Genomic DNA, 20232 nt, shown 5'->3' on the forward strand with positions numbered 1-20232 from the left:
GTTCCGTTTTGAGCGATTGATCTAAAACATCTGTCCTTGAGATTAAAAGCAACGTTGAAGGGATACTGCGATGCTATTCCAAAGGTGTGGAAGTTTTTGAACACCAAACTAGTAAGCAACAGGAGGAAACTTTTAGGAAGACTCATGCTCTTCAGCACTTGGATTTTGCGGCGTGCATCTTTCCCCAGAAAGTTTTGCCAACTGCCACATAATACAGGAAGTCGTGCTTCAAAATATTTAAGGTTGCATTTCTCACCATTTCCTTCTTATCTTTCATAAGACTCACATTTTAAAATGTCAGCCTACATATGGGAATGTTTAATCTCAAGGATGCTGATCCTTTGGGAAACTTTTTTAATCTTCTCCTAAAGTTGGGGGTTTTGTTGGCTTTTTTCTTCCCCCTTTGCTTCCCTCTTCTCTTAATGGTTTGCTTCTGTTTAGGCTGTACCTCGTTTCTTAGCTGCTTTTAAACCCCCCAGCCTCGAGCTGTTCTCCCCTTAAAGAGGACTTATATATACCTTTGGTAACACAATTGAAGGTGGGAATATTACATTCCCCTGATATTTTAGTTTTCCAAGAAATACACTGAAATGATAAAACAGCAAATTTAATTCAAAACATTTAAACTGTGAAAGTTTGTGTGCATCTGCAATGGGCCTGAATACCGATCCCAATGTTTGGCATTACATTTTTGCTTAAATTCCATTATTTCCGCTTGCCCATATTACTGCATTTATTTTTAGTGCCAGTGTTCCTTACTGCCAATTTAAATTCATTTAATGTTAGGCCCACAACAGTTTTTCAATACCTTTTTCTTATTTGGCTGTATAATTAACTTTCCAAAATATGATTTATTTTAGTTGAGTTAGGCTTTGGCAAGAAAGCAGGGGGCATGGGGGGTTCTTCAAGCACAAATTTACTACTGGCAACACTGCTATGAATGGCATGGAGACCAGCATCAGAAATCCATCTTATTCACAGAAAGGGCAAATCCACTGGGGATTAAGTGTAGCCCTTCTCCGCCCTCCCCTTCCCTGTCCCCCTTGGCTACCCTCCATTTACCAGCTCAGACATGGAACTGAGACTTATTCCTTGATTCAGAAAAAGGAGCTATTAGAAGGCAACACCAGTTCCGAGTATGCTGGACTCCATCCAGGCAAAATTTGTTCATTTCTTAATAATAACAACATCGCATCCTTCTAGGTCATTAATAAATAAAGGGTTTGGAGGGGCAATAAAAGGATTTTTCATTTTTCCTTTACTAAATGAAACTATTGCTATAAAGGCCCTACATAATTCGCAGTAACCTGTGGTATCATAATAAACTGTGTTCTTTGGCCCCAAGCTCATACAGTGCTTAAGAATATGTTTAACTGAGAGAGTGAGACTCCCATTTAGAAAAATAAAAAGAGATATTTCCCTGCCTTTCAGGAAGAACATATGTGCCAATATTTAGATATTTGGGCACCTGCACACCATGACTCTTGGAAACAACCACAGTGAGGTCAGTGGCAATCAAAAGTGCAAGATTCTGCATATGGTAGAAGATGTTTTATGCAAAGTTTTCTTCAGAAAGTTCCTAATCACATCAGAAATGGACTTGGGATATCTTCCCCCACAGCACCAGTCACCAAAAAGAGCAGCCATCTTTGACAAGTGTTTTAGACTTTCTCCTTCAGGCTCAAGGACCTGTCTGTGTGAATGGGAGTAGACCTGGACACCAAACAAAAAGCCAGTATTACACAAAAAAACCCCATCAGCAGTTCCAAAAGCTACAGTGAAATAAATTCAATTTGCTATGATGAAACTGAAAAATTTTATAGTGAGGAATATATGTGTGTGTGCATATACATATATATATATATATATATATATATGTAAAATATATCTGTATAGGCTGGGCATCAACAGACACTCATCCCACATACCAACACTGTCTCAAGGGTTGTCTCTTGAACAGATCCTTTTGGAATAGATTTTTTTCTGGGTATAGTTTTCTGTATCTTCTGATAGTGACCTTTAAAAGCCATATAGTTCAAACCCCATCCAGCAAACAGGGACATCTTCAACTAGACCATATTGCTCAGAGCCCCATCCAACCTGACCAGGAGCAGGGCAGTCACCTCTTCTCAGGACAGCCTTCTTCACAGTTTTACCTCCTTTATTAAAAAACTTCTTCCTTATTTCCAAGCTAAATCAACCCTGCTTCAGTTTATCCCATGCCCTATCACGATAGACCCTGCTAAAAATTTGCCCCCATCTTTCTTACAGGGGAAAATATGCACAGTCTTGACCCTTTGGTGTCTGGCAGCCTGAGGATATGGTGGACATCATATAGATCCTGGGGTGCCTGCTCTTCCTTCTGCTACCTCCTGTGATGGAGCACTAATGAATGCAACCACGTATGTTTTGGATTATTAATCAACATGCAAGAATGCAGTCCTGAACCTTCAGCAAAAGCCATCACACTCATAGTTTTCAGATATGGTATGACCCTGATGAGTCCTGCTCATCAGATCCTCCAGGAAGGGGTGAGGTGTCATGGTGACAGTGTGGCTGTGGAATGGGGTCAGCTGCAGCCCCTCCCAGCCTCACCTTTCCCGTCTGGAAAACAGGCTGTCACTCAGTGATGTCTCATGCCTTTCCCCCAGTCAGACTGAGAAATGGGGACACTGCACATCCTCTTACACCACTCAGCTGCAAAACTGGTGTGGGGCTTTGAATAATTAACAAGAACGACCAGTCATGGCTGCTTACAGGAGTCATCAAGAGAGATTAGCTGGAAGCAAGTACTGATGCTCTTAAACTTCTTATGTCTACAGCTGGCCTTGTTTTTTTCCCCTCTGTTTCATTTAGCACCAAATCCTCCAGGTGCTCGCAGGGCAGACCTGTACCAGGGGCTGGGCCCTGCTGCCACCCCAGAGCTCAGTCCTGCTCAGGGGCTGCCCCACTGCAGATCCGCTCTCCACGTTGGCGTAACTCCCCTGGCTCGATGGTATCAAGTTCAAATTCCCTAGATTTTGTTTGTTGTGCCATAAAACGAACGTGGTAGCTGCAGTCCATCATGCTAAATCATTTTAGCACCTCCTTTACCCTACATAGACTTATGGTGCTGAGAGCACATTTGTATTTTTCTCCTGCTACTTCGGATTTATACAAAAAATGCCCCAATTTCCATTTATTTGTGACAGAATATTGCCTGTCTTCCTGTTTTATCTTTTCAGCTTAAGAAAAATAACATAGGACATAATCACCACTAACAAGACAGCACGTTCTATATAACTTCTCCCGCTGTGTTGTTTTATTTACCAGCTTTCAAATCCCTAACCTTCCTCTCTCCAACTTCCTTTTAAATGAAAGGATCCTCTTGTCTCTGTGAAGTTCTTATCATCTGCACTGGTTTGCGTGTTAAAGTTTCAGCATCCATTTAGTCAGTGATGGTTATTCTGCTTAATGACTCCTATACCCCTGTTAATACTCTTTTATCTGGCTCTAATATTTTAAGATCTTGTCTAATATTAATGTTAAATGCTAATATTAAAGATTTGCTACTAATATTTTAAGCTCTTGGTGGTAGTGTACTAATGTTTTGGGAGGTTCTTGGGAGTTCATTGTTTTGGAAGGATTGCTGGATAAATTTTAACAGCCTTTATGAGTACTGCATAGAAATCTGTGCAAAATAACTGGAATAGAGGGCCAGGTTTTAGCAATTTATTTATGGAGTATCCTGCCAGCAATGAGCTCAGAATCAGGTTGAAAATGTATGTGTGTGTGTGGGCATGTGAGTATGTGTCTCTCTGCATCTCTTCAATAAACCAGAATAGAGAAAAATAACCCCAGTGTAAGGCAGAGGTGGGGGACACCTGCAGCCTCTCCTCCATCGGGTTACAGCCAGTGCTGCCACTCCAGGTGATGCTACAGGGACGGGGAAGGAGGTGGCTGCTGTTCCACAGGAACCCCAGCCCTGAGTTACAATTCCTTCAGTATTGCTACATCACCAGTTTTTTCTACATACCTACAGACAGCCACGTTTATCTCTTGGCAATACAACATCCTAAAGATTTACGGAGGAGTAGGGAAAAAAAAAAATTAAAAGAAAAATGACTGAATTAAACCTCCCGTGTTTCAATATCAGTTTATTAACATGAACCTCTGCCACATGCAAAGGGAGAACAAAATCCACTCTGCCTCTGAAGATCAACCTCCTCCACTAAAAATAAAATACAGTGTGGCGTTTATTTCACCACGGTTTAAGAGTTAATGAAAGATTTGCACCTGTACAGCTGTTGCAGCCTGAAACGAGCTTGTGGAGCGAATGTGTTTTCTGGTTGAGACAGTTGTAAATGCCTTGAGTAAAAACACTGAGGACTGCTAATGGATAGGTTTATTTTAAAGCATGCCATCTGCTATCAATCATAGAGAAGTATAGGAAGCAAGTTTGGCTGTGCTCCCTCCTTGTGAGCCTGATAAAGATAGGGCTGTGGTACTCTGGAACATTTAGTACTCAAGAGAATAAAACATCAAACCTACTCAGCAGCTCCACTAACAATAATAAAAATGCCTCTGCCTAAAGGTGACATTCTGAATTTACGATTATTTGTGTCTATAAAGTGTATTCTTTGGCTCCTGACTCATTCTGACTGTCTCACTACAAGAACAATACATTAAGCCTGCCTGAAGTAAATGGAAATCCTATCCTTTTATTAAACCAGCAGCCAGCACCTGAGATGTTCTAATGCCCTGTAGGACCCAAAGAAGGTTTTCTGCTCTGAGTGTTAATTCTTTTGTTAGGATTAAAGTTGACTATGGAGAAAATGCTTATTTTATACACTCAGAACTAAGCCCTTCTCCAGGTAAATGTAGTTTTAAAGGAATAAGAATAAAAACAAGAAAACCCAAGGCAGATGATGAATATGCAAATATGCCAAAAAAGGCTACAAAAACTGCAATTTACGGCCATAGCTCATATTTTATGCTACTTAACATTTGAGACAGGAAAAGCTTACGCTGTAAGAACCTGCCCAGGAAAACCATGCACAAAATTCCCAAAAGGTGTGTGCCAATCTTCTTTCCTAGTGCTGAACTTCACATCTGCTGAGATTCTCCAGAACTGAATTCAGGGATTTTTTTTATATATTTTTTTTCTCCCTTTTTTTCCCTACACTGCATTTTCCCCAGAAAAAGGCAGTTGGAAGATGCAGAGCTACTTCCCCGAGATACACGAGCATTTGGTTAACTTCAGAGGTATGAATCATTCCCCTGGCTAACACCACATCCCTCTTCTCTCACTCACACTCTGGTACCCCACTGATCAGGGGCTCTTGAGCCTGCCTGCTTAAAAATAATTAAATATATAACACTTCCTGGCAAATTCACCAGATATAAAAAACACTCAGCAATGAAGTACGCCGGATCCGATCACATTAGGCTCCTATCTCCTATCTGCAGCTTAACAAAATTCCCTTGCAAGCCTGCTGCAGATGGAAAACATTGCTGTGGAAGCTTGGGGACAACCCACCTGATGATCAAGCTCATGAGCCTAATTAAAGTTAATAGAGAAATTAAAAGTGGGAAAAAAAATTAGAACAGCAGCATGGAAAGAAAAAAAAAAAAAGAGTAAGCACTAGGAATAGAAAAAACATAAAAAGCAATAGGAAAAGTGAACTTTCCTTTGAATTCTGCTCCGGAAAGTGATGGTGGTTTCTTTCAATACCCCCCACATCCTGAATTCTTTACACAGTGGGCCATAGGTCCAAGTAGAAAAGCAGAAAGCAGAGAACTTGTAAAGTTCACAATATTAAATCAAGGCTGATTTTGTGTTGTATTCACCATTTTGGTCCTCAAGAGCTTCACTGTCTCTAAAGTCCATGGTGAAATGACCACTGGTTTCAAAGGATATCCTTAATCCCCTTGTCTGAGAAGCAAAATAACTGAGAAGTTTCTAGGGGAGGAAAAAACTAGCACATACTTGGACTGAGTAAAATGAAAGATTATGAAAAAGAATTAGGAGACTATAGAGACAGAGGAAAACCACAAAGATAGAGACGATTGTTCTACGGGGAAGTGAATAAGATCTGAGCATGTTGGGAGCAGTCTGCACAGTCACCTGGCTGCAGAAACACAGAAATACTGGAAACAGTGCAGGAATATAGGAGGGCAAAGCTCAACTAAGAGGAAAAGATGGAAAACAGGCAGCTATCAAGACTTCCATGCTCAGCAACACCTGGAAATAACTCCCTGGACGTACTTCTCACCTCTAGGTGAGGATTTCCAAATAACTCCCTTTCAAGAGCAACACCCCAACTCATAAGGAAACAAATATCAATGACCGTCTCTCATTACTGAGATCTGTACCAAAATCAGTCTGTTCCATGCTCCAAGAAGAGGGACAGTAAATGTCACCAGGGCATGTCATAACACCGAGGTCACAGACCAGTCACAACCATTAAAACTTCCAGTAAAAAGAGTTCACCAAAACTCCAGTGATCAAAAAATTGTAACAGCATTGAAACTTTCACAGAGATGTAGCTGTTTCTCAAAAAATGCCTTTGCCAGGATTTTAAGTCTGGGATGAGGGGTTTGGATAGCCAGAGGAAAGACAGAGGAAGCCAATCCAGACTCACCCATAGCCTGATGGTTACGCACCCAGGGATGGTGGGAGGTCCAGGTCCAAATCCCAAATCTGAAGACATTCCCAAAGTTGCCGACAGCATCCAGAAGGAAAGATGTGCTCCAGAGCCTAACTCCATGACACCTTGCAGGAAAAAAAGAAAAATTCCGAAGGTTTTCTTTTCTCTTTCCTGAGAAATGGAAACAAGTTAAAAGGCTTGAAAATTTTTCATGGCACAGACTCTTTTCCGTGGCCAGCTCTAACCCCATGCTGCCCAGAAGTTCACAGGCATGCTGCTCCTACCAGAGCTCATATGGTGAACTCCCCATCTTTTGCACAAAACTTAACAGGATCATTTTAGACTCATACAGAGCATTTTCCTGTGAAAGCTTGCAGGCTCAGAGCAGCTTGTCACCAGAGTTCAAGTCCCTGGCACACAGTTCATTGCAGCTCTAATGTAAAAGCACAATGATTGGGCCTGCGTTGCTAAGATTAGACATTAGTGGCCGTATCAAGAAGAGAAATACCTGCAGATTAGCAGAACAATTTGCTGCTCTAAATCTGAACCTTCTAATCTCTTTTTTTTTTAAAGTAAGTAGCAGCCCATGAGTATGGGAACAGAATTAAAACTGCATTTACTAAGTGATTTCTAAAATACTTCGGGCATGTGTTTTAGAAAACTGACAAGTCATTAAAATATAGTTAATAAACATTATTCAGAACTCGTTGCTTTAGATTAACACTGCTTTAAAATCACAGAGATTGATTGGTTCAGTGCACTGCTGCTGGAGGAACTCTGGCTGGTGTCCATGCCCCGTGGAAAAAAACATGATGGGCAACTTGGAGTCTACCTTGCGTTTGTGTTTTCTAACTGCAAAAATATTGCAAAAATACTTGTAAAACACTATAAAACTTAGCATCCTAGCCAGTGAAGGCATGCACAGAGACTGGAATCACAGGTAAAAACCGTGGAAAGATTGAAGGGTGGCAACAAACTGAGATAGTTGGGGGTGTTCAGCCTGGAGAAGAAAAGGTTTTGGGAAGACCTTAGAGCCCCTTCAAATGCCTAAAGGGGCTCCAGAAGAGCTGGAGAGGTACTTGGGACAAGGGGGAATAACTTTAAGCTGAAGAAAAGTAGATTTAGATTAGATTTTAGGAGGAAATTACTCCCTGTGAGAGTGGTGAGGCACCAGCACAGGTTGCCCAGAGAAGCTGTGGCTGCCCCATCCCAGGAAGTGTCCAAGGCCAGGTTGGATGGGGCTTGGAGGAGCCTGGGGTAGTGGAAGGTGTCCCTGGCAGGGAGGCTGGAATATGATCATCTTTAAGGTCGCTTCCAACCCAAACCATTTTATGATTCTAAGAAAACTAAAATAAGAACAGAGGTAGCAGCACCATTTTTAGTGACCAATTCAAAGGAACCTGAAATCATGAGCCATTTTTGATCAAACGTAGGTGAGAGCCATCATGCACAGCTTTCACTGATGACAACTTTTTAAAATTTATTGTGTGACTGTCAAGAAATTTTCCCTTTTAGAAGCTCTGCCCTGAGCCAACTGGAGCTGACTGCTTTTCATATTTCATGCAACCGTGATCAGCTCAGATACTGTGTGGGAAACGAACTCGGGCACAGCTCTCAACTCTGGACCATTGCTGACGACCCAAAGCCGTCAGGTGAGCTCCACCATCAGGTGGTCTCCCTGCTGCAGAGGATAGAAAGCAGGTTTTGATGCTGTTTGTTGATATTTTGAGGGAAGGGGAAGGATTTGGTGAGGGTATTGGTGTTTTGAGAAGGGATTGATCAAACTCTCTTTCTAGTACAGCCCCTCACCCCGTTTTATTTTGTCTGTCCAAGTACTGCAGATCAAACTCTAACAGGAGAGAGCTGAAACTGAGAAGAGAGACAATGCATCTTAAAAACGAAAACATTACTATTCATAGTTGACTTAGTAATGTAGCTAAAAGAAAAAAAGTCTTCCTTAGTCAAAATTGTGCCCATCTAAGTTAAGCTAAGATACATATTTGCAAATGCTCTTAAGGACCATTTTTAATCACTTGCAGGATTTAGTGGGCAGCTTTCTTTTGTTTTGTTGGTTTGGGTTTTTTTAATAATAAACTATTTCATATTCAGAAATGTCTGTAACCTAGTGAATGATTTTGATTTATGACATCTCTCAGACATCAGAAGTCTGGATTTGAAAGCTGAAACATGAGGGAGATCCAGATCCTCCAAATTATTTTACTTTTCAGTCTTTTAAGGTGACTTGGAGTTCAAAGTCTTTCACCCTTTCATACTGCTACTTATGCAGGAACAAGAATAACACCTTGCACCCAACTAAGATCATCTGAGTGATACCATCAAATTTATGCTTGAAGGTTCTCATGAGATGGATGTGATTAAACCTGTTTTACCTACCCTGATCCAGAGTGCTGTATTTTGGGGCCACAAAGCTCCATGAAAGTCCATAAACCTGCTCATTTCCTCCCTTCACCACTGTGGCTTGGGCAAGTTTGTTCCACAGGGCTGGGCAGAGCAAATCATGGAGTCAAGGAGTATCCTGGGTGGGAAAGGACCCACAAGGTTCATCGAGCCCAACACCAAGAAGCTTTAGCAGAAGAAGAATCTGAGAGAGATGTTACACACATGAGGGTGCTGGGATTGGTCAAGGCCTCCCTGGAGCGAGGCAGCTGGGTGAAGGGTGACTCCTCCAGTGACACATCTCAAAGCAGCAGGGACATTTTGAGGCTGTGAGAAGCTGCTCTGAGGAATGCAAGGAAGACAGCCTGTTTTAAAAGAAAAAAAATAAAAAGAAAGGAGGAAAAAAAAGTCTTTAAGAAACTCAGAAGTGCAGCTCAAGGCCTTGTTTTCCTTAGCCCAGTGGTGAAGGAAAATTGTTGTCAGAAGTACAAGTATTTAAACAGCCTATAACAGCAAGGAAGCAAATGACTACTTCTGCCAGTGACCGAGGAGAGCTCAGCTGCTCCCTGCGAGCCAGAGGGATTCACATCCAGCCCAGATCTGGGAACACTCTCTGGGGCAGACAACCCTCTCCTCAGCCTCCCTAGTGCCTGTCACATCAGTCATGGACCAAACCTCAAAGCTCCTGGTCACATGAGTGTGTTCCCACTTGGATCTGTGCTGCCTGGTCCCACATGGAGGGTGGCAGAAGGACCCACTCGGCGTGGGGCTGAGTCACCGTCCTCCGTCGTCTCCTGCACCGCTACTTCCAGCACTTCCAAACAAGCCAACAGTGCATAAATATGTGAAAATATTTCTCGCCCACTCCCAGCCATGTTGAAAAGAAACCTGTTGTGGTTAAACGACTCGGTCAGTTCTTTAGGGATTTTCCAAGGTTTCCTATAAAAAGAAATCTGTGGGAAATGAATGATTGCATAATCACTAACACATGCCAATTCATCTAAGTCTATTATCTTTTATGGTATTTTGTACTCTATTGTCCTTACTCTGGTGAATTTCTCTCTTACAATTCTTTTCCTTATTAAATTATTTACACATTTTGCTCTCTCTAACCCTTTTGCATCAGTGGGATACTTAGCATCTACATTAGGAAAGAAGGAAAAGACAAATGGTCCCTTCACCTTTTCTCGCATCATATTTTTCCCACCTTCACAGGAATATCTCAACAAAAATCTCCTTGAGAGTGTGAAGGACCTGCTCAAGTGAGAAGCTGTACTAGCTGGGCCTTGATGCCACAAAAAATATGTTTTTTCCTAAGGGATATGCATTTTTACAGAGGTTTTCTAAGGTCCCTGACAGAAATGACCAGTATTCATAGTTTTAAAATTACATAGTCCCTTGAAAATGCTGCAAGTTGCCTACAGGTCATCATTTCTTAGAAACAAACCCCAAGTGTCTTGAAAGTCTTAATTACACTGCATTTCAATTGGATTTAGGCTGCTTAACCACAGATTTTAATAGGAATTTCAGATCTGTAAAAACCTTTTGATTTTTGACTTTAGGAGCCTGACATTGCCTGAAAGCCATCCAGGCATTCACCTTTAGAATTAATATTTAATCATGTTTTGAGTGGGGTTCTTTCACTTTTGAGTGGGTTTTTTTTTTTCAGTTTTGAACTTTTCCCAAGAACAACAGGTTCATAAATGTATGAATCATGGCTAAGCACTCACCTTCCCAAAAAGGTGTGGCCTCTGGCACCATTGCATTTATAAATAAACAAAAAGTGGAGAAGATCTGTGTGATTGAGGACCTACAACGCTTTTTTTCTAAAATCCCAGATATTGAGAGGAACTATCACTGATGTCTGCTAACCACAGAGCTCAGACCAGGGAAGAGCCCAAATCAGCTGCAGTAATCTCTAGATTAAACTAAGAGGAAACTCCCCATAATCTTAATGTGAGAGAGGAGACTGCACAGCAAAAATGGGTTCCAGGGACAGGTAGACAGAGAATAAATGAGCTATAGGTCCACTGAGAAAAGCTTCTAATTATAAATATGAGGTGGGATAGATATCCTTTGGTTATACCACTCGTCTCTGTGTTGAAAAGTCCAGCTCTTCAGAGCAGATCTGCCTGAATTTTCTCCAGAAATGCAGCAGGAAAGCAGGAGGGTTGGGGAGAGACCTCATGTCCCAGACATCTCAATTCTCCATCTCCCAGCGCAGGGCAGTTCCACCTTGGGAAAAAAACAGAACTGGAAGTTCCTACTGGATGTAAGATGGGAGGTTAATGGGGATCAGACCTGATGGTGCTGAAGACAGGGCAGAAGAGGAGCAATGAACAAATATTGAATAACTGTGCAAAGAGGAAAAGGTTCTGTTGTTACACAACATCCTCCCGACCATGCAAACCCTCAGTGTTCCTGCAGTAACTCAAATACTGCAACAAAAAGGAACTGCTGCCCTGTCCTCGCTTTTGCCATTCTTCAGATAAAAATACCTGAGACTCCATTTCCCATTGAAGAAGGAAGCAACAGCCAGCAAGTCCCCAATTTACTGGCAAGTTTTACCAACTCCAGCAAGCCATCAGGACCTACTCCTAACTTACCTCTAACTCCCAGCAAGCAAGAGCAGAAAAGTTCTATATCAAGAGTAGAAACACGTCAGACCAACAAAGTTCCTACAAACTAGATCAGCTTTTCCAGAAAAAGATTATTTCCATTGCTCACAGGAGCAGGTTTTCACAGACAGAAATACCCATTTTGGTTCTCCTGTACTATTCCATTTATATTAGGTGTTTTTTTGACTATATGTCAATTTCTGAAACCAAATTGAATTTTCTTTTAATCAGAAATAATTTGCAAGACTATTTGGCAGCATTCATACCCCACAAGTGTTTTCTTGTTGTCAAGGGCTCCTGAGGATCTCCAGCACCTGTCATCCTCTGCCAGCACCAACCTTTCCTTATGGGCAGGTCTCCAGAAAAGATTATGGGTAGTGTAAAGTCCACCCATCTTAAATCACCATTTCTCTGATATGCATCAGGGGTTCAGAGAGGAGAGTCCATTTGGTTTTGTTGCTCCTCCAGTGTCTGTATCCTTCTTGATTTTACCTTGAAAAGTAGATTTACTCATATTTCTATTGGTCTTGTAAGATCTGCTTTGGTTTTTTCTATTAGATAACTATTCAGTCCATTGGTAACGTTTTAAAGCACTTTATCAGCCTATATAATTTTATAATCATTTTATTGTTTTCACTAAAAAAAAAAAATGTAACTAGTCATACACCTAATGCTACTTAAGTGCAAATAGATTTTTTTGTGGTTGAATAATAACATCTGTTTTGATTTTCCAGCCACAAAAGTGCGTTTTATCTGGCCTTCCTTTATTTGAACTTTTCACATCTGCTCAGGCCTGCTTCCCATAAACTAAATACCAGATCCTTTCACAATGTAGGAAATTTACCTGCACCAGTTGTTGTCCCAGCTCCAAATACTTCTTTATAGGAGCCAGATAAAAATGTCAAAAGACTAATAAATACGATCTTAGCACACTGTGTATTTATTAAACATTGCTATTTATTTTCTCCTTCCCAAACAGTTGGTACTCACAGACCTGATCCTGCAAAACTTATTTTAATGAATGAACTAATTTACGTTTGTGGAATGAAGTATGTTGTGGGCTGGTGTCCCATGTTCCACACAAAATTTAGAGATAAACTTGTCACAACACTCTTTGTCGTCAGTTACAAATTCAATCAGAAATTATAGGGATGGTCAGATGCATTGTGCTTTCAGCAAATGAAAAGTTATGAGGGGATTTCATAAGCCATTTTCAGGGTTATCTGCAAAGATTTGGTAGCAAATTTTGAATTCTGACATTCTGGTCTCTTCAGAGACAAGGAAAGTCAGGAAGGAAAACAATGCTAATCAAAAACACTTTTGTTTTTTTCTTTTTCCTTTTTTTTTTTTTTTTTAAGTAGATATTTAGTTTCTAATTGTAGTTCACATCCCAAAACTTAAATATGTTTAGTTAAAGGAAAAAAAAGTGAGGGGTGTGAAACTTCAACCGAAGCTAAACAGGACAAGAAGTTTTGCTACTGCCATCAGCAGATTGGGAAATATATCCTGGGTATCAGATAAATGTTAAGGATCAATCTTTGAACTCAGAGCTAAGACACAGGAGAATTCTGCTCTGCTGATGTGACCAGGAAGATATGCAAAAAAAGGAACCCCTCATCAACGTCTTCATAATATCTGCATCTATTCAGCGTTTCTTTCCACTGATAGAGAGATATGTCTGGAGAGCTCCTACGTCCCTGGGCCCCATGCAGCTGTGTCTGCAGCAAAACTGCAATATTAGGCCACTTTCCACAGACAGATAACTCAGCAAATGGCTCTGCAGAGCAGAGGAGAGAGCAGTGACTGCAAAGCTGAGAAGCCGGGTTTTCCTTCTCTCAGGGCACCAGGAGCATCTCTTCTCTTCAAAGTCTCCTACCTCTGTTGTAGGGAAGAGATACAGTTCCATTCTTTTATGCTGTTTTGAATCTTTAGCAAATCTTGGGCTCTGTGATTTGGCAACCTCATCAAATACAGCTTTATCAACCCAAAACACCCACCAGCACCAGTGTCTTAAATAGACGTGAGATAGGAAAGTACAAGGAGGACCTCAGTGGCTTTGGGAAATGTTAGAGAGGAAAGGCAATATCCATGCACTGCCCTTGATTTACACCTTGATTTTTTCCATCTGCACAAAGGACTGAAACTGCGTCATGATGGAACAGTTGTGAGAACCACAAAGAACAAGTCAAAAATGGATTAAAAAGCACTTTATGGCTTGTTAAAGAAATCCCCCTGTTCCTCAGAAGCATTTTTAGCATCTTATTAGTGGTATTTGATCTGACTAACATATTGACTTGTCATTTGAATAGGAGATGAATCCTTTTTGATGGACCACAAAGGGAGTATAAATTCAAATGAGGCACTTCTCCAAATTTTTATTTAAGCATAACCCCAAAGAGCCCATAACATCTGTAAAGGTTTTTTCCGTGCCCCACAAAAGACTATCCTAATGATCTTTTAAATCATGCGCTTTTTTCTTTAGAAGTAATCCTTGCATATGTATTAACTCAAATACTGAGTTGAAAATTCTCTTTTACCTGTTTTCTGGAATGCCATGCATTAATTTGACTTAGGAAAATACCCTAAGCCAATACAACATTTTTTTAAAACAATCTGTCATGGAACTGGTACTTTAGCATGAGTTGAATTCATCATCAGTCTCATACAAAGTAGTTCAGAACTTGACAAATGAAAAACACAAGATATATCAGAGAAATATGCAAAAAAGCCTCATGCCTTTCAATCAATCTCTGATCTGAAATTATTTTGGTCTATCCAATCTATACTGTTTAGGACAATTTCAGTGTGACCAAAACAGACACTGCTATGGAGTTAGTAGGCAGACCCACAATTGGCTTCCCTTTGGCAAAAGACAGAATACTTGCTCCTAGTCATTTTTTGGAGCAATTTCATACCATCTAAGAATTTGCACTTAGGAATAAGTTGGAGACCTCCAGCTCATTTTGAAAACAGTAATTTATAGCTACACAGACATTATGATTTTACAGTGTTTTGATAGTTACGCCTTCACTATCCACATGGAACATTTAAAAACGGATCAGAAGCCATTAATCTTGGAAATATGAGGGATTTGTAGCCCGAAGAGGAGCTCAGAGCATTTACAGTCTAAGTCTCTTTCTGCACCTAGGTGTATGGTGTTATTAAGGTATTTTATCCTCTTCTAGAACAGAGCAAGAATTATACTGAGGCAACCCTATTGTGGTGAAAGTACTGGATAATAAATCAGGGATCTCAATACTTTATCACAGATACTCTTATTGACCTTAGACAAGTATTTAAGCTGGAAACCATTTTAGGCAGTTCCTGTCTCTTGTTACAATCTCCTACAGCATTCAGTCAATCGGATCCCCATATGCAATTTCATCCTTTAGGCACAACAATAATCACAGCCTCCCACTTCACTAAAAGTCTTTCACTTTAAAATTTAAATACCTTAGAGATAGGTCAAATCAAATCCTCGTATTTTCCACACCTATGCCTTGAAATGTGGGGGAGATCCACTCAATCCAGATCTTTGCAGCAGGCTGTTAATTCCACCAGAGCCTGACCTCAGATGCTGGGTTCAGCTATTCCTAAACTCTGATAAACGTCTGGTCCAAATCCAAATCTGGATCCCAAATTTGTGGTATGGGCCCATCTGTACTTGAAAGCAACATTTGAAAAAAAAGAAGAGGAAAGCTAAGATCATGAATATTTCTATTTGAATGCTGCATACATCAGATTTATGAACTTAAGCAGTTACTTTTTTCTTTGTAAAATCAAAACTACCACAGGATTTCCCGTCCATATATACCATATGCTTTTTCCAATTTTGTTTAAAATTCTTAGCGTCCCAATATGCTGAAGCTTCTGAGCACTACTGAGGTGTTGGGAGGGTTTTTTTTTTTTTTTTTGCAAGCTTTATCAACTTTGCAAACTACACTATAGTCAAGAACTAATTTTTGTACAGGAAAAATAAATTTTATCTCTTTATTTCTGCAATGCAGTAATGACTGGTGAAAGGAACATACTCAACAGAGCCCTTGGGTAACAGCCTGAAATAGGATTAATTCTCCTAGATGACAAGAGTGTTTATTTCAGTGTAACTGACTGTATACATTGGGTCAAGACATGCAAAACCGAGTCCTGCCAGCACACGCCTTGCAGGATCTTCTGAGTGCAATCTTCATTTAGAGCCTAGTCAGATGCATGACAAGTGAGACACCAACAACACTAAAGGAAACATATAAATGTTTGCAAATTTGTTTTATGGATTAATGACCCTACACATAAGAATTGACATTTCCAGGACAAATCACTTCTTTATCCTACTGGTATTTCAGCAGTTTTTGCTTATGCCAAAGCAGAGGCAAATTTTTCCTTCTTCAGATCAAACGAGATCTAAAATCTGGGAAGGTTTAACAGTAAAATAAAAACAATGGGGATGTAAATGTTAACCATCTGCATTTGTCGTTGCTATTTCTTATGATGTGATATCTCCATCAATGGCATTATAGTTTTACTTTTGTTATCTCTCATAACTTCTCAATCTATTATGGTTAATCATTGATAAACAAACACTTTGACTTATAAAGTGGCAATCATCTCGTCTAAATTTAACTGTGTAAAAGTCAAACACCTACTCCAAGCTACTCGTGAAGGCTCCTTCTATAGATAGTGGTGACAGATTGGCATTTTCAGAGAGAGACTTATCCTACCTGTCTTACACACTTGTTTTAAGATGGGATTAATCACTCAGTGGAAGTACTTTCTTCTTTTTCTTTCCTTGGACTGACTTCAGTAAAAAGCAACACACAAGTTTTGTTAACAAAAAAAAAAAAAAAAAAAAAAGGGAAAAAAACCTCCAAGATATTATTTCAGGCCTTGCACTTGAATCCACAAAGGTATTTAGCCTCAAAAAGCACAGTTTCTCCAGGATGCAGAAAGCTTCCCCCTAAAGGCAGATGGGAAGAAGAAAGGTGGAGAAAGGAGCACAGCCTTTATAATAAAGTTTATCACCTGCCCCAACTCTCTGCCTTTAGGGCTAGTGAGAAGCAATGCCAAGGAGAGCCAAGACACAAGGGAATATCAGACTTATTTTACTCTGTATTGTTTTACCCAAAGAAACCATGGGGATTGTCATGTCAACCCCTCTGGATGGAATTCCAGCGACAGAAAGGTTTTCCAGGCTTTGGCAAGAGAAAAGGGCTGGCCAACAGCTATTCTGCTTCAGCAGAAGCAAAGCAAAACCAGCAAAACCCTTTTTCACATGAGATCAGCTCCAGCTCAACACAGGGAAGGACCACACACCAACCATGGCTTCAGGACATGAGCCTTAGGAGGCAATTCAACGGAAACTTCTAATACCCTTCAAATCATTCAAATGAAAAGATGCTGATGCTGAAGAGGGGAGAAACATTCTTCCTGGCATCTCTCCATTTGAAATTCTGCTACAGTGACAGTATCTGGATTAGACTCCAGGACAGTATTTCTGAAACAGCAGGAACCCTGCTTACTGCATCAGTTTTAAATTATAAGCCTTCCAAAGATGTCAACACCACTTTCCTGGAGACTTTCTTCAAATTAAAACACTGAGCTTTTCCCCTGAGCCTTCACAGAGTCCTATGGATCCATTGCCCAGTGTCACAATTTGTATCGTGATTTGCCTACTTTGGGTCACTGCTACTTCTTCATTTCTGCTCTATAGTCAGCCTCACTCTTTGATGTTACTCAGTCACTATTTCCTTTCCCTTTACTTTTATCTCTGTCCTGGCATTCTTCCTTTAAGCATCCTCTCTACCAGATGGTCTCCATCTCTCCTTCAGAAGTGCCCAAAATATTCCTACTGCCTCCTCTTGATCTTCCCCCAGCAGCAAACCTCTTCATCCTACAGAGCTCAAATACCAATGGATTTCTCCTCCTTGCTGCTCTGCTTCTTTCTTGCACTTTGAAAAGGAATTCACTGGAAGCAGCTAACCTCCAATCCTCATTATGCACGATGCACTCATTTATAAGAGTTTACCCAGGAGAAAAATTCAGACGGGATATAGGCTGCTACAATTGCATTTTTTCAAGTGGAAACACATCTGATGTCTGCGTGCCGAACCGGAGCTCTAGTTTTTAAAACAGGAGCTCCAAATTTTGCATTTGGAAATCCATATGGATCCTTTAATCTGAAGGTCAAAACAGCTTTCATGAAAGATACTGAAAACAATGATACTTTATATTCACCAGCATAATTATATAAAGATGATTCAATATTGTAGTATCATCAGAAGATTCAGAAAAGTCTCTGTATTATGTATTTTTAAGATGGGGTTTAGATGGTGTAAGATGATGCTTCAGAAGTTTACAGAGAGGGGAAAAAAAAAATCTTGTCACAATTTATATCTTCCTAATAGGTCACTGAAACTCTGAGGATAACAATCGCTTTTACTTGCAGTTGGCAGTACACTGTAATCAGGAATAAAGCTCCAGATATTTTTGTGGAAATACAAGCACTTACTAAATGCAGCAGCATAATAATGTATTATATATTATACAAATACAGCGAGGTGGGATTTGTGTTTGTCTCTTTGCAAGAGAAGAAAGAACTCTGAAATGACCTTCTGTTCATAAGTTTCTTTGAAAAAGGCTTGGCCTGAAACCACTTCACTACTATTGATATAGTCTGTTTCTGTACATAAATCTTAAATGTAAGCACGGCTTCAAAAAATAACTAAGCAATCACAAAGCTTTACTTTTCAGATTCAATTGCCTTCAAATCCTTTACTGAAGTCCCCTTGGCACTGTCACTTCAAAATCAGGATAATACTGTATAGTGTTTCTCAGTTTCAGTAAAACAAAAGCCTTATTGAATAAATATGTGTGAAAACGCTGCAAACAAAGCCATCTCAGCAGCCACCACCTGACCGTGCTGTGATGACCCTCCCTGGTGACCTGCGTGGGCTCGGCTCTCGACTTCTTGGCATATCCCAGCACTGCTCAATTCCACCGTCTTTGTCCCTAAAACTGTAGCAAAATACACATTTTCCTCACAGAAACCTAAGAGCAGGCTTTAGACATCAAGGAACAGCAAGGTGACCTAGGATTTCCATATGCAGGAAGCTGCTGATCAAATGGTATATCCTTTTTTTAATCTGTTTCTTGGATCGTGAGTAGAGAGGAAACCTTGTGGTTCTGCTAATCCCTTAACTCTGGGGTTTGTAAGGAGAGCTTACAACGTTACTCCGTCTTGGAAGCGTAAAGGCAGAGTAAAATATCCAGTATTTACTATCTCATGCCTCGTTCTGCTCTAAAAAAGGATGACTCAGGAATGCTTTTCTTTTTTCTACACATCATCTTCTGCATATCCTACGTTTCCCTGTAGTTAAAATATTAGCTTGGGCCCATAGATCCCATTATTGCAGCGAGACAGCAGCACATGTCAATGTCCCCACGATCAGGTTGTGGGGCTGTGAGCTCATGTATCCAAATCCCTGAAACCAGAGTCACCCAGCAATTAATTCCTGACTTCTGGGCCCTCACTGTTGGCAGGAGGCACACAAGTAATGCTGCTTCACAGCTGACTGCACCAAACAGCCACAAATCAAGACAAGATCCACTGAATTAGATTTGATTGTCCTTTCAGAAAGGTTCTCTTATTAATTTTACTGCAATTTGTATTTCAGTTTGGTATCAAAGTTCCTCAACAGTCTTTGGAAGCACAAAGAAAATGTGTTTCTGCTAGCAGGTGAGGTAACCGGGATTTTTTTCTCTTGTGGAAGGTTCATTTCAACATCTTTGCACTAAAAAGCAAGAATTATTGTAAATTCTATTTCTGACTCATTAATTCTAGTAAAAAAAATGATAAAGCAATTATTGAAAAGCAACTTCTTAAGCTGCAGAACAAGAAACAACAAACAAGCTGTTTGTAACAAATATGAAGAACTGTGAACCTGTAGAGTCCGAAGTACCAAAAGTGAGAGGGACACCAAATATTCAGAAAATATCCTGGTTCCCTCTGAAGACAAGAAATATCCAGCAGGAATGTCAGTACAAGCTGGTAGCTGGGTTGAAGTACTGCAATTTTATCTCACCTGAACACGAGGTGGTCCCAGCTCTGCCCAACCCTCTGGCAGTCCTGTGTCTGTGAAGCAAATGCTGGTTTTCCCCTCAATCCTTCCATTTCTAAACCTCTCATTTCCACAACCCCAGCCAGCAATGAGCAGTGCTCAAATCAGGTGTGCAGAGCCCAGGGAAGTGGCCTTGACATGGGCCAGGGTGAGGAGGGCAGCCTTCACTTAATAGTGGGACAGCTACAAAAACCTGATGCTTCACACTTTACACTGTGATGTGAAGCAGATGTCCAAGTCCTCGCTGTTAGAAAGAACAGATTAAAAAAAAAAAAAAACAAAAAACAAAAAACAAACAGTGGATAAATGCTACAAATTGAGGTAGGGTCAGCTCTGCAATGTAGGGCATTAGGCTAGACAGAGGCAGAAATAATTTTCTTGCAGATTAGAAGCAGATAAATGAGAGAGAGAAAGAAGGAAAGCATGCAGTACAGAAAGGAAGATAAGAAAGAAGCTGTTCATCTTATGTATGGG

At 40.4% G+C, this 20232-nt stretch overlaps 1 long non-coding RNA gene across 1 annotated transcript in view; it reads right to left on the bottom strand.

Annotated features, from left to right (window-relative positions):
- Positions 1 to 20232, bottom strand: part of LOC121670604 — a 140656-nt gene that overhangs the window by 48373 nt on the left and 72051 nt on the right. The window contains exons 10-12 of the long non-coding RNA XR_006018169.1: positions 11113 to 11261; positions 9024 to 9391; positions 6646 to 6754 (exon numbers count right to left, since the gene is read on the bottom strand). This is a non-coding gene — a long non-coding RNA (uncharacterized LOC121670604). The remainder of the gene's footprint in view (positions 1 to 6645; positions 6755 to 9023; positions 9392 to 11112; positions 11262 to 20232) is intronic.

The sequence above is a fragment of the Corvus kubaryi genome, unplaced genomic scaffold, assembly GCF_017639235.1.
Source record: "Corvus kubaryi isolate FWS band 111438036 unplaced genomic scaffold, C.kubaryi_AGA036_p1.0 37396, whole genome shotgun sequence".
NCBI lineage: Eukaryota > Metazoa > Chordata > Aves > Passeriformes > Corvidae > Corvus > Corvus kubaryi.